Source organism: Theropithecus gelada, chromosome 15, assembly GCF_003255815.1.
Source record: "Theropithecus gelada isolate Dixy chromosome 15, Tgel_1.0, whole genome shotgun sequence".
NCBI classification, from domain to species: domain Eukaryota; kingdom Metazoa; phylum Chordata; class Mammalia; order Primates; family Cercopithecidae; genus Theropithecus; species Theropithecus gelada.
This window is the reverse complement of record NC_037683.1, coordinates 46,345,780-46,360,531: the sequence shown is the minus strand read 5'-3', so window position 1 is coordinate 46,360,531 and position 14,752 is coordinate 46,345,780.

The window sequence follows — 14,752 nt, the reverse complement described above, 5'->3', positions numbered from 1 at the left end:
TCCAGGGCTCAGGCCCAGGGAGTTCCCTATGGCAGCAGGATTACAGATCTAGGAATCTGGTAGACATAAAATCTGTGTGCCCGAGTTATGTAACCATCTGTTTTGCCTCTGTGGGTTCTGTTTGTTTCTGTTTGCTAGGAGACCCTGAGGAAAGAGACCATATGTATGTTAAAAGAAACTACTCTCTCAGAATCCAGCAGTCCATTCACTGACTTGTCCCTTTCTCTAAGCTTTATAATTATCTTTATGTCATTTTCAATGAGGGGAAACCCTCAAATGTAGTTTCACTTTTATGAATTTGGATGGCTTTTCATATCAGTAAACTTATAAATCAGAAACTTATGTCCCAAATTTGGTCCAGAAAGTAAGATCTTGCATCTCTGGTATTTTGATAGGGATTGCATTTAATATGTAGGTCGCTTTGGTAGTATGGTCATTTTTGCAATATTAATTCTTTCCATCCATGAACATGAGTTTTTTTTTCTATTTTTTGTGTGTCCTCTTCAATTTCTTTCATCAATGGTTAATAGTTTTCCTTGCAGAGATCTTTTATCTTCTTGGCTAAATTTATTCCTAGGTATTTTAGAAAATAAATTCTTAACAGTGCTGAAAAGCAAGAGAAAGTGCTACCAGCCAACAAGAAATGTTCAGGAATTCCTGAAAAATGGTAAGCAGATGAGATTGAATTGTTGGAAGAAACCACAGCCAAACAAAGTAAGGAAGGGATTACTGCAATAAGGGGAGTGGTTCTGGAGGCGTTCTTAGTTCAGAGGCAACAGTAACAAGGAAAAGAAGGAGGGACCTGGGGCAACCATCATGATGGCTGGTTAGGGACTCTAATTTGCAGCAAGTGGGCAGGTTGAAGCAGTGAGCATCACAGATATTTGCCCTTAAGCGGAGTCAGTCATTGCCAATGCTTGAACTTGAAACTCAGAGAAATCTCTGAAGGGATGAGGGGCACAAACAATATCCTCCCATTTATAATTTCTGGAGATAGTCAATGAAAACCACATCCACAGACAGGCCAATATGGAACCTTAAATAAAAAGATAAACCTGACAATAAGAATAAGCACACGCCGAAGGAAAACTAACATCATAAAAGTGAGAGACCAAATCCAACAAAGAGAAACTAACGTTGAAGAAAACCATGAATAAAGTAAACAAGACTTTGAAAGAAGTGTGATTTATACCACTGGAAGGACAAGAAACGATTTTTCATCCATGGAACAATAAGTTCATATGAAAACAAAAACCAATTAGAGATTCTGTTGATTGTTGAAATAAAGGCAAAAACAAACAAAAAACCTCAGTGAATTAGTTCCTCTAATGATAATACACTCCTCAAATGTGTTCACTTGAGGAGTAGATTATCAAGCCAGAAGGTCAAGTTGACGAATACTCCCAAATGTGATATAAAAAGGGAAATATGTGGAAAGAAATGTTAGATAATGTGAAAGATATATTCATCATTTCAAATCCAGATAATAGAAATTCCAAGCGGATAGAATGGAAAGAATAGGGCCTGGCCCTTGAGTTATTTGTTTAAAGTGGGCGATTTGTCTGTCATTGCAGCAATATTGTACCGTCTTGATTACAAGAGCTTTAGGATAATTCTTGTTATCTGGTAAGGCAAATATCCCTGCTTTGGTATTCTCTTTACAAGAATGCTTTGATGATTGCTTACAAATTTTAAAATTAGCTTGACAAATTCTAAAAAAACTTTTCAGAAATTTGATTGGAATTGATTTGAATCTATAATGCAATTTTGAGATAACTTATATCTTTTTTATATTGAGTCTTCCAGTCCATAAACATGGTATATTGCTCCATTTACTTTCATTTTCTTTAAATGTATTTCATTAAATTAAAAAAATTTTCTCATTAAAAGGTTCTGTACATTTGTTATCTTTGGAACAGCTGTTTTTTATATTTTAATGTTATTGTAAATAGGATCAATTTTAGAAATAACATTTTCAGGGTTTATTGTTGTTATACTAGAATGCAATTAATTTTTGTTATTTTTGTTTATTGATTTTAAGACCTGGATTATTGCTCCATTATCACATTAATTGTAGTAATTTATCTATTTTGGATATTCTTGTAGACAAACATCATCTGCAAATAATGACAGGTTTGTTTCTTCTTTTTCAATCCGTATTCCTTCTTACATATTTTATTATGCCTCTGTGCTGGCTAAGATCTTTGAGAATAATGTTGAAAAGAAGTAGTAAGAGCAGCCATCTTTGTCTTGCTTTTTTTTTTTTTTTGTGACAGAGTCTCTGTCACCCAGGCTGGAGTGCAATGATGTGATCTTGGCTCAATGCAACCTCTGCCTCCCGTGTTCAAGCGATTCTCCTGCCTCTCAGCCTCTTGAGTAGCTGGGAGTACAGGCATGTGCCATCATACACGGCTAATTTTTGTATTTTTGGTAGAGCTGGGTTTCACCATGTTGGCCAGGGTGGTCTCAAACTCTTGACTTCAGGTAATCTGCCTGTCTCAGCCTCCCAAAGTGCTGGGATTACAGTTTTGTCTTGCTCTTGATCTTTAATGCTTTCAAGTATCTTTTATTTATCTATTTATCTGTCTATTTATTTATTTGACACAGGGCCTTGCTCTGTCACCCAGGCTGGAGGGCAGTGGCATGATCATGGTTCATTGTTGCTTTGATTTCCCGGGCTCAAGTGATCCTCCTGTCTCAGCTTCCTGAGTAGCAGCAGGGACTACAGACACACACTATCAAGTCCCGCTAATTAAAAAAAAAATGTTTTTGGTAGAGACAGGATCTCATCATGTTGTCCAGGCTGGTCTTGAACTCCTGGTCTCAAGGGATGCTTCCATCTCAGCCTCCCAAAGTGCTGAGATTACAGGCATGAGCCAGCATGCCCAGCTGCAAATATCAGTGATGTTTGATTTAGATATTCTTTATCAGGTTAAGAAAGTTTCTTTCAATTCCTAATTTGCTAAGCATTTTTTACAAATGTAATTTAATTGTTAAGTTAAAATTTATTTTTAATAGTCTGTTCATTTTTGCGACACAATATTCAAAAGGCAGAAAAGGATATGTAGACAAACTCTCCCTTCCACTCAGGTCACCTCATAACCTAGTTCTCCGCTCTGGACACTGTAACGACAGTCATCACACTCACACACACACACACACACACACACACTCTCTCCCTTTATTTTTCACCCAAATGAAGACATAATATATTACTGTTCTTCATTTTATTTTTTTCTCTAAGAGTTTTAAAATCATGAATGAATGTTAAATTTTGTCCACTAGTTTTCACATCTATTGGGATGATAATGTAATCTTTCCTCTTTGTTTTTTTTAATATGATGAATTATGTTAATTGATTTTCTAACACCTTTGTATTACCGGAAGAAATCTGTCTTTGTCATGATTTATAAGGTTTTCCATACACTCCTGGATTTAATTTGTTAATATGTTTTCAGGATTTACATATATATTCATAAAGGCTGTTGTCTCATAATTTTCCTTTTCTACAGGGTCTGGTCAGGTTTTGGTTTCAAGGTTATGCTAGCTTATAATATTTTTCTATACTGGGATAGTTTGTGCAAGTTGGACCTATTTGCAACTAGTGTTCACCTTGTGGGAGGATTTTAACTACTGACAATTTTTTAAATGGTTATAAGTTTTCTGTCATATCACAAATCAGTTTAGGCAAATTATGTATTTTTAGGACTTTTTCTACTTCATCTAGGTTTTCAAGTTAATTTGTTATATTTTCTTTTTTGTTTTTTGGGGGGGGGAACAACTTTATTGAGATATACCATACAATTCAGCCATTTTAAGTGTACAATTCAGGGCTGGTCGCAGTGGTTCACACCTGTAATCCCAGCGCTTTGGGAGGCTGAGGTGGGCAGATCACCTGAGATCAGGAGTTCGAGACCAGCCTGGCCAACATGGTGAAACCCTGTCTCTATGAAAAACACAAAAATTAGCCAGGTATGGTGGTCTGTAATCCCAGCAATTCAGGAAGCTGAGGTGGGAAAATCGCTTGAACCCGGGAGGCGGAGTTTGCAGTGAGCCAAGATTGCGCCATTGCACTCCAACCTGGGCAACAGAGTGAGTAAGACCCCATCTCAAAAATAAACAAACAAATAAATAAATAAAATAAAATAAAATAAAGAGTATAATTCAAAGATTTTTAGCATATTCACAGAGTCGAACTGCCATCACCACAAGCAACTTTAGAACATTTTCATCACCTCAAAAATAAATTTGGTACCCTGTAGCTATCCTTCTGTGCCCCCATCCTCCAATCCCTAAGCAACCACTAACCTACTTTCTAGCCCTATAAATTTGCTGATTCTTCAAGTTTCATATAAATGTAATCATATAATATATGTTTTTTTGTAACTGATTTTCCACTTAGCATGTTGTTTTTAAGGTTCATCTATGTTCTAGCATGTATCAATATTTCATTCCTTTTATGGCTGAATAATATTTCATTGTACAGCTATACTACATTTTATTTATCTATTCATTAGTTGATAGATATTTGGGTTGTCTCCACTTTTAGCGATTACAAATAGTGCTGCTATAAATATTTGTGTACAAGTTTTTGTGTGAACACAGATTTTCATTTCTCTTGGGTGTATATCTAGGAGTGGAATTGTTGGGTCATGTGGTAACTCTGTTTAACCTTTTGAGGAACTGCCAGGCTGTTTTCCAAAGCAGCTGCACAATTTTACATTCTCACCAGGAGAGTATGAGGTTTCTGACTTGTCCACATCCTTGTCAATACTTACTATCACCTGACTTTTTGATTTTAGTCATCCTAATGGGTGTGAAGTGGTATCTCATTGTGGTTTTGATTTGCATCCTGATGTTTAATGACATCGAACATCTTTTCATGCGCTTATTGGTCATTTTTATATCTTCTTTGAAGAAATGTCTATTCAAATCCTTTGCCTGTTTTTAAGTTGGGTTGTTTGTCTTCTTATTAATGAGTTGTAAGAGTTATATATTCTACATATAAGTCCCTTATCAGATATATTATTTTCAAATATTTTCTTCCATTCTTTGGATTCTCGTCTTACTTTTTTTTTTTCTTTTTTTGTTGGCAGAGTCTCGCTCTGTTGCCCAGGCTGGAGTGCAGTGGCATGATCTTGGCTGACTGCAATCTCCACCTCCCGGGTTCAAGCAATTCTTGTGCCTCAGCCTCCCGAGTAGCTGGGATTACAGGCACATGCCACCTCGCTGGCTAATTTTTGTATTTTTAGTAGAGATGGGGTTTCACCATGTTGCCCAGGCTGGTCTTGAACTCCTGACCTCAGTTGATCCATCTGCCTCGGCCTCCTGAAATATCCCTCCCTGGGATTACAGATGTGAGCCACCATGCCCGGCCTCTTCTCACTTCTTAATAGTGTATTTGGAGCACAAAACTTTATTTTTAATGAAGTCCAATTATCTAGTTTTTCTTTTATTGCTTGTGTATTTGGTGTCATATTTAAGATTCCATTGCCAAAGTCAAGATCATAAAGATTTGAGCTTATGTTTTATTCCCAGAATTTTATAGTTTTAGCTATTACATTTGGACCTTCATTCTATTTTTGTATTTGGTGTATGGTAAGTGTCCAACTTTATTCTTTGCATTTGGATATCCAGGTGTCCAAGCACCATTTCTTGAAAACACTGTTCTTTTTCCATTAAATGTTCTTGGTATCTGCTTCTAATTTTTTGAAGAGTTTGTGAAACATTCATATTAATGCTTTAAATGTTTGGTAAAATTCACCCGTGAAGTTATGTAGGCCTGTACTTTTCTTTGTAGGGTAGTTTTTAAAATTACTAATCCAATCTCTTTATAGGTCTATTCAGATTTTTAATTTATTCTTGAGTCAGTTTTGGTAATTTCTGCCTTCCTAGAAAGTTGTCCATTTCATGTAAGTTATCTATTTTTTTTGGTACACAATCGTTATAGTGTTTTTATAATTTTTTTTTAATATCTGTAAGATTGGTAGTGATGTCTCTCATTTCTGGTTCTAGTAATTTGAGTCTTTTCTCTTTTTTTCTTGGCTAATCTAGCTAAAGATTTGAAATGTAGTTAATTTTTAAAAATATCCAACTTGGCCAGGCACGGTGACTCATACCTGTAACCCCAGCACTTTGGGAGGTTGAAGTGGGTGGATTACCTGAGGTCAGGAGTTCGAGACCAGCCTGACCAACATGGCGAAACCCCATCTTTACTAAAAATACAAAAATTAGCTGGGCATGGTGGTGTAGGCCTATGGTCCTAGCTCCTCAGGAGGCTGAGGTGGGAGGATTAGTTGAGCCTGGGAGGTGGAGGTTACAGTAACTGAGATTGTGCCACTGCACTCCAGCCTGGGTGACAGAGTGAGACCCTGTCTCAAAAAAAAAAAAAAAAAAAAAAAAAGAACAAAAGAAAAAGAAAAAAAAAATCCAAACTTGTGATTTTGTTAATTTTCTCTATTGTTTTTCTATTCTCTATTTTATTAGTTTCTACTCCAGTGTTTTTCCATCCTTCCTCTTGCTATATCTTTTCATTTGTTTTAAAATATATGAAGTATCTGTGATATTCTTTTTAAAAAATTTTATTTGTGCTTTCACTCTTTTTGTTTATTTTCTTTCCTTCTTTATTTTATTTTATTTTCTTCCTTTTGAGACAAGGTCTTGCTCTCTCACCCAGGCTGTAGTGCAGTGGCATGATCACAGTTCACTGCAACCTCAAACTCCTGGGCTCAAATGATCCTCCTGCCCCAGCCTCCCTAGTAGTTGGGACAGCAGGCAGGTGCCACCATGCCTAGTTAATTAAAAAATTAAAAAAATTTTTTTTTTTGTGATGATGGAGTCTCACTGTGTTGCCTAGGCTGGTCTTGAACTCTTGGGCTCAAGTGATTCTGCCACCTCTATCTCCCAAGATGCTGGTATTATCGGTGTGAGCCACTGTGCCTGGTTTCTTTTTGTTTCTTAATAAATATTTCCTGAACTTTCTTAATTCTATTAGTCTTTTCAAAGAATCAATTTTTGGTTTTGTTAACTGTTCTTATTTTAATTATTTCCTTTCTTTTATTTTCCTGTATTTATTCTGTTTGTCTTTTTTCAATTTTTAAACTCATTAAATCCCAGACTTTCTTTTTTCCCAATATAAATGATGATTTCATTTACTTTTATGAGCTTTGATATATAGTATTTTGTTTCTGTCAGGTTCCAAGTAATTTCTAATTTCTATTGTTACTTCTTTTAATTATTTCAGAAGTGTTTATTTCTTAATTTCTCAACAAATAATATTTTTGTGTAAACCTTTTAATTTTTAAAATTGATTTTAGCTGAATTTCTAATGTAATTTCCTTGTGGTCAGAGAATGTGGTTTGTATGATACCCATCTTTAAAAAGATTTTTTTTTTTTGTTATTGGTTACAGCAGCAATAGGAAAAAACATTTTTATTCTTGCTTAATGACTTGATTTCTGGTCATTTTTCATAAATATATTCTGTGTGCTTGAAAATAATGTGTCTTGTTTGTTGAGGGTAATGTTCGTGTATATGTTCATTTGATCAAACTTTATAATTAATTTGTTTAAATCTAAATATCTACTGACTTTTTGGCTCTGAATTACTTAAAGATATGTGTTAGAGTTTTTTTATTCATTGTGAATTTGTGAAATTCTCCTGATAGTTCTATAAGTGTTTGCTTTACATATTTTGAGACTATGTTTTAGGTGCATATGAGACTAGAATTGGTATATCTTCCTGGTGAAAATTATCTTTTATATTTACATACAGACTCTCTTTATCTCATTTGGCCTTAAAATTTACTTTGTTTATTATTAATATAATTATACCAGTTTTCATTAGTATTTGCTCTATATTTCTTTTTTCTTTTTCTTTCTTTCTTTTCTTTCCTTTTTTTTTTTTTTGTTTCTTTTGAGACAGAGTCTTGCTCTGTTGCCCAGACTGGAGTACAGTGGCATGAAGATGGCTCACTGTAGCCTTGACCTTCTGGGTTCAAGCAACCTTCCCACCTCCGCCTCCTGAGTAGCTGGGACTACAGGCATATGCCATTATGCCTGGCTAATTAAAAAAATTTTTTTGCAGAGACAGGGTCTTGGCATGTTGCCCAGGCTGGTCTCAAACTCCTGGCCTCAAGTGATCTTCCTGTCTCAGATTCCCAACGTCCTGGGACAACAGGCATGAGCCACTGCACTCAGTCTACATTATATATCTTTTGTATCCGTTTGCTTTCCACTTTTCTGTAACTAGTCTTGTGTTTTAGACTTTTCTAGTACATAGCACATAGGCTTAGAAATTTTTTTTTTTTTGGCCAGGTGCAGTAGCTCACACCTGTAATCCCAGCACCTTGGGAGGTCGAGGCAGGCAGATTGCTTGAGCCCAGGAGTTCGAGACCAGCCTGGACAACATGGTGAAACCCTATCTACACATACACACACACACACACACACACAGACACACACACACACACATCCAGGCATGGTGGCACACATCTGCAGTCCCAGCTATTCGGGGGACTGAGGTGGGAGGACTGCTTGAGCCCGGGAGGTCAAGGCTGCAGTGAGCTGTGATTGTGCCCCTGCACTTAGCCTGGGTGATACAGCAAGACCCTGTCTCAAGAAAAAAAAATTTAATATGGGTATAAGGAGAGAGAGAAGTGAGGCCCAAGGAGGGTCATGTCAAGATTCTAGAGAACAGGAGACTCATGACATTGGGTACTGAGACAAAACATCAACCTCAAAACATCCTACTCCACCTCTCCCTGACTCTAATCCCTCTCCCTTCTGTGGGGACCTCATTCTGTGAGTCCTGACCCTCTCCTCTGGTGACTCTACTGAGAATATAAAGCTCAATCTTCTTGCACCTTTAAAGTAAAAATCTTTGGCATAATTCTCTCTTTCAGCTGCTGCCTCATCTCTCTCTTCGCCTGCACTGGCAAGTTTCTCCAAAAGTTACTCCTGCCTGTTTTACCACACAGTTGCCCAATCCAGATACGTAGGAATTATCCTTGGCTCTTGCTTCTGTTCTCCTCATCAAATGACTCAGAAAGTCTTTTTAATTCCATCTCAAAAATAGATATGGATTTGAAATCTGTTCCACCTGCTGCTCTCTCTGCCACTGCTGTGACATGGGTATCCATCATCTCTTGCCTGGACCTCTGAACCTCCTCCTGGGAATGGATTTCTGATCCTTTCACAAGCTGACAGTGATCCTCTTCTCCTGTCTGAGTCCTCACACCCTTACCTGTTTCCCAACCAAAGCTTTCTGGGATTTCCTGAGGTTTGGGAACTCCAAGTCCTTCAACCTGAATTACACGGGACACCCACACACTCTCCAACTCCCATAGCCCCAGCTCCTGAGATTAGACCAGAGAAGTGACTCATTTTCATTGGGTACCATCCCCAGAAATGCTCTGCCACCGTGGCACTTTAGGGTCTGATGCTGGAGGCTGGCATGCTGAGCTCTGGGGACAGCCTCCCAGAAGCCCAATTAGTCTGGGTTAATTGAAACTTGCTATTGGCAATCTCCATAATCAGACAGGTTTCCTGCTGCAAGTCAATCCCTTGGGTGTTCCTGACTGTCCCAGGTGTTTTTCTTACCCTTAAGGAGGCGTGGAATTGGATTATGTGACTCAGTATCCCAAGAAGTTCCTTGTTCTTGACTCCATAGAAATAATATTACTGGCCAGGTGCGGTGGCTCACGCCTACAATACTAGCACTTTGGGAGGCCAAGGTGAGTGGATCCCCTGAGGTCAGGAGATCAAAACCAGCCTGGCCAACCATACTGAAACCCCATCCCTACTAAAAATACAAAAAAAGTGAGCCAGGTGTGGTGGCAGGTGCCTGTAATCCCAGCTACTCAGGAGGCTGAGGCAGGAGAATTGCTTGAACCCAGGAGGCGGAGGTTGCAGTGAGCCGAGATTGTGCCACTGCACTCCAGCCTGGAGGACAGAGCGAGACTCCATCTCAAAATAATAATAATAATAAAATAATAAAATAATAAATAAATAAATAAAAAGAAATAATAATATTGCCCCAATGTGGGATGGAGAACAGACCTCAGAGTCCTCAACCAGAGGAAAGAAAGGGGAGTGTTACTTTCCCTCTACTTTTGGGTTTCTCAGCAGATGCACTACTGATGTTTTGGGCAGGACAAGTCTTCCTCCAACGGGACCATCACACTCATTGTAGGATATTTGTCATGCTTGGATCCTGCACACTAAATACTTACCCAGTCATCCCAATAACGCCAGATGCCCCCACATATTTCCAAATATTCTCTAGGAAGGTAGTTACGCCCCAAGCCTAATCCAAACACACCTAGTGGACATCCACAAGCAAGAAAGTCACTGAGATTACAGTGTGCTGAAATCATCTGATGATTTTTAGGCTTGTTTTGCCCACAGGACCTAGACCTTCTGCTCTCTGAGATCAGTGTCTACGTTTGATTCATCTAGGTGTGAGATGTGCCACTGTTCAGTAGAAATACAATGCAAGCAACAGAATTTAAAATTTTCTAGTAGCCACACTAGAAAAGTGAAACGAAACAGGTGAAATGAATTTCAATAACATTTTATTTCACTAAATATATCAAAAATATGATTATTTTAACATGTAGACAAGATTTAAAAGTTACTAATGACGTGTTTTACATTCTTTTGTGTACTAAGTCTTTGAAACCTGGAGTGTATATTATACTTACAGAAATCTTTTTTTTATTATTATAAGTTCTAGGACACATGTGCACAACGTGCAGGTTTGTTACATATGTATACATGTGCCATGTTTGTGTGCTACACCCATTAACTTGTCATTTATATTAGGTATATCTCCTAACGCTATCCCTCCCCCCTCCCCCCACCCCACAACAGGCCCTGGTGTGTGATGTTCTCCTTCCTGTGTCCAAGTGTTCTCATTGTTCAATTCCCACCTATGAGTGAGAACATGCAGTGTTTGGTTTTTTGTCCTTGCGATAGTTTGCTGAGAAGGATGGTTTCCAGCTTTGTCCATGTCCCTACAAAGGATATGAACTTATCATTTTTTATGGCTGCATAGTATTCCATGGTGCATATGTGCCACATTTTCTTAATCCAGTCTATCATTGTTGGACATTTCAGGGATCTAGAACTAGAAATACCATTTGACCCAGCCATCCCAATGCTGGGTACATACCCAAAGGATTATAAATCATGCTGCTGTAAAGACACATGCACACATATATATTGCAGCACTATTCACAATAGCAAAGACTTGGAACTTACAGAAATCTTAACTCAGACTAGCCACATTTCAAGTGACCAATAGCCATGTGGCTAGTGGGTACCATATTGGATAGCACTAGAAAGCTCTGTTCACTTACTTTCTCCCACAACTATTGTCTACTTTTTTCTCCCAATATTTTTTGTGTGTTTTCTTCATATTTCAAACATATAGAAAGGTTGAAACATAGGGAAAAGTTCAAACATATTTCAAACACACAGAAAGGTTGAAAGAATTGTACAGTTGAATAGCCATATACTTAACACTAGTCTCTACAATTGCTAACTGCTTGCTACATTTATCATATATCAATTTGTCTATCCAACCATCACCCCATAACATTTTTTGATTATTGTCTACTTTTTAGAAGTGTTTCTTTTTATGTGTGTGTAGGATAGGTTGAAAACCCACACAGGAAATTATTATCTCTTTGAACATTGTTCTACAAAAGCTTAATCAGGAGATTTTTCAAATTTCAGGGCAAAAGAACTTGAAAGCTTCCTCCTTTTCCTCTTTATTATCCTCTTATGCCTGTGTCCTGATTTTCTCTCCTGTGGATTCTCAGAGACATGACTTCTCTTTCCCATCAGAGAGCAAGCTTTCTGAGTGAAGCATCATGTTCAGTTACATCTCTCAGTCTAGCACAATGTTGTTCTGGGTTAGAGGCAGGCTTTGGGGTCAGGCAGGTCTGCACTTGATTCTGGCTCTGTCGTTTACTGCTGCGTGACCCAGAGTGGGTGCTTTATTTATTTATTTATTTGTTTATTTTTGGAGACAGAATCTCACTGTATCCCCCAAGCTGGAGTGCAGTGTCGCAATCTTGGCTCACTGCAACCTCTGCCTCCCGGGTTCAAGCGATTCTCCTGCCTCCGCCTCCCAAGTAGTTGGGATTACAGGTGCTCGACACCACACCCGGCTATTCTTTTGTATTTTTCGTAGGTAATGGAGTTTCGCCATGTTGGTCAGGCTGGTCTCGAATTCCTGACCTTAGGTGATCCACCCACCTTGGCCTCCCAAAGTGCTGGGATTACAGGTGTGAGCCCCCGTGCCCGGCAACAGTGAGAGCTTTAACTCTCTAAGCCTCCTATGTAATGTCAGGACAATACGTTGTGAGATTTAAATGAGATACATTTGAAAGTGTAATTATTCTAGCAATTATTAAAATAGTTAGGGAGGAAAAGGAAAAGAGATTATTGCTTATGAATGACTCCTTTTGTGCTTTCCTTGTGAACACTGAGGTCCCAGAATTTACGCAGTGTGTTGTAATAATTTACATTTTTGTCTCCTGTCCTAGGTAAAAAGCTCTTGGAAGGCATGGATTGTCTTTTTTCTACCCAGCCTCAGCACTAGGCACAGAGTCTAGTTCAACCGATGTTAGTCACATCAATGAATATAATTCTAAGTGTCACAATTATCTTTAGATAATGATTTCAGAAAATTATAGAGACTTGAAAATCCAGAGAGCAATAAACCTTAGACTGCACAGATTCAATCTGTCTCCAGTTCTTCCTTCTTTGTGCATGAGGGCAAACTTAGGCTCAAGAAAGTTCACTGCGTTTACTGTATGTACATGTCTCAAAGCCCATGGACACGCTGTCCAGGGAGGGTGGGAGAAGCAGTCCCCTTGGATTAATCAGCTCCCACACATCCCCAAGGACAGCGAATCTAGGACACCTCTTCCACTTGTTGGCATCTTTTTTTTTTTTCTTTTTTTTCGAGACAGAGTCTCTCCCTGTCACCCAGGCTGGAGTGCAGTGGCGCGATCTCGGCTCACGGCAACCTCTGCCTCCCGAGTTCAAGCAATTCTCCTGCCTCAGGCTCCCGAGTAGCTGAGACCACAGACACACGCCGCCACGCCTGGCTAATTTTTCTGTATTTTAGTAGAGACGGGGTGTCACCGTGTTGCCCAGGCTGGTTGCAAACTCTTGAGCTCAGGCAATCCGCTCCCGTCGGCCTCCCGAAGTCCTGGGATTACAGGCATGAGCCACCGCGCCTGGTCGGCATCTTTAAAATGACACCAATGAAGCTTATTATTCTGGGGTCTAGCTGCTCTCTTTGCTGGTGAATGGGGTGGATCACTTGGCTGGGATGCAGACCTGTTCTACTTGGTGGGCATGCTTTCTGAATATTTTTCTAAAGGTGCTATAACTTTTGTTGCTTTCATTATTATACAAGTAAAATGTTTATTGTTGCAAGTTTTAGAAATGTAGAAACGCCAAATAAAAAGCAGTCACCTGCAAACTCACTGCTCAGAGGAAGCCCTGTTAAGATTGCGTCATGTAGCTCTTCAGACTTCTGTCTGTGTGTGTTTATATGTGTAACACAAACATTGCCAGCACTAACCACCCTGCATGTACAAATGAGGTCACATTTTAATGAATACCTAGATTTTGTAGACCATACTCCCCATCCAAATAACATCAGTGCCTCAGTGTATTCACCTCTAGCCCTGTCTTCCTGTAGCCTTCTCCATTTATTTTTGAAGCTCCCTAGTAGCTGCCACACACATTTTGTACTTCATGCCTCTCTTCTCTCTCCTTCCCATCATCCCTTGGGGCCAGAAGGAACCAGGCTTCTCCCAGGCCTGGATATCATGGCCTCCGTCTACCTTAGAGCTTCAAACTTCGGCTACATGGCTGTCGCATGTGGAATAGGGGAGCTTTCTACATTATGGGAGATCTGCATGGGCTGGGTTCTCATTTGGTTCTTGATTCAGTATGTTGAAAAGGAGAGAAAAAAGAATTTGGAAAATCCTCTTAGGAAACTGGCTTGACTTGCAGGGCAAAGGCCAATTTTGAAGGTCAAAGATTGAATGCATATTAAACTCCTTCTCCTTGCATTCTTTTTGTAATAATTCAACTCTCTCTCCAGGCGAATGCTCTGCAACAACTAGGAAGAAACTTACATATTTGGAAAAGTAACTTTAAAAAGCAGGTTATCAGTCTAGGCAACATAGCAAGACCACCTCTCTACAAAGAATAAAAAAGTTAGCCAGACGTGGTGGCACACAACTGGAGTCCCAGCTACTTGGGAGGCTGAGGCAGGAGGATTGTTTGCGCTCAGGAGGTCAAGGCTGCAGTGAGCTGTGATCATGCCACTGCACTCTAGCCTGGGCAACAGAGCAAGATTCTATCTCAAAAAAAGTATATTAATACTTTTCAAAAATATTACCTCTATAGCGTATAAGAATTTATTTAACAGATGCTTGTGGCAGGTTGTTTGCAAGTCTCACAGGAGCCATATCCACTGAAGTGTAGCCTGGACTATAATGCGGGCTCCTCCCTTTCAGACACGCGGTGTGGCGCTTCAGTTAGGTCTTCTTTCATAGCTGTCAGTGAAGAGCTGCTTTTTCGTTTGTTCATGTTGGTCTTCCACATCTCTTGTTAAGTTTATTCTTGTTTGTTTTTAGAAGTTTTATATTCTTTGTTTTAAATATCAGTAATGCCTTCATTCTGTTTTTGAATTAGTTATTACTGTTATGTAGGAAAATCACT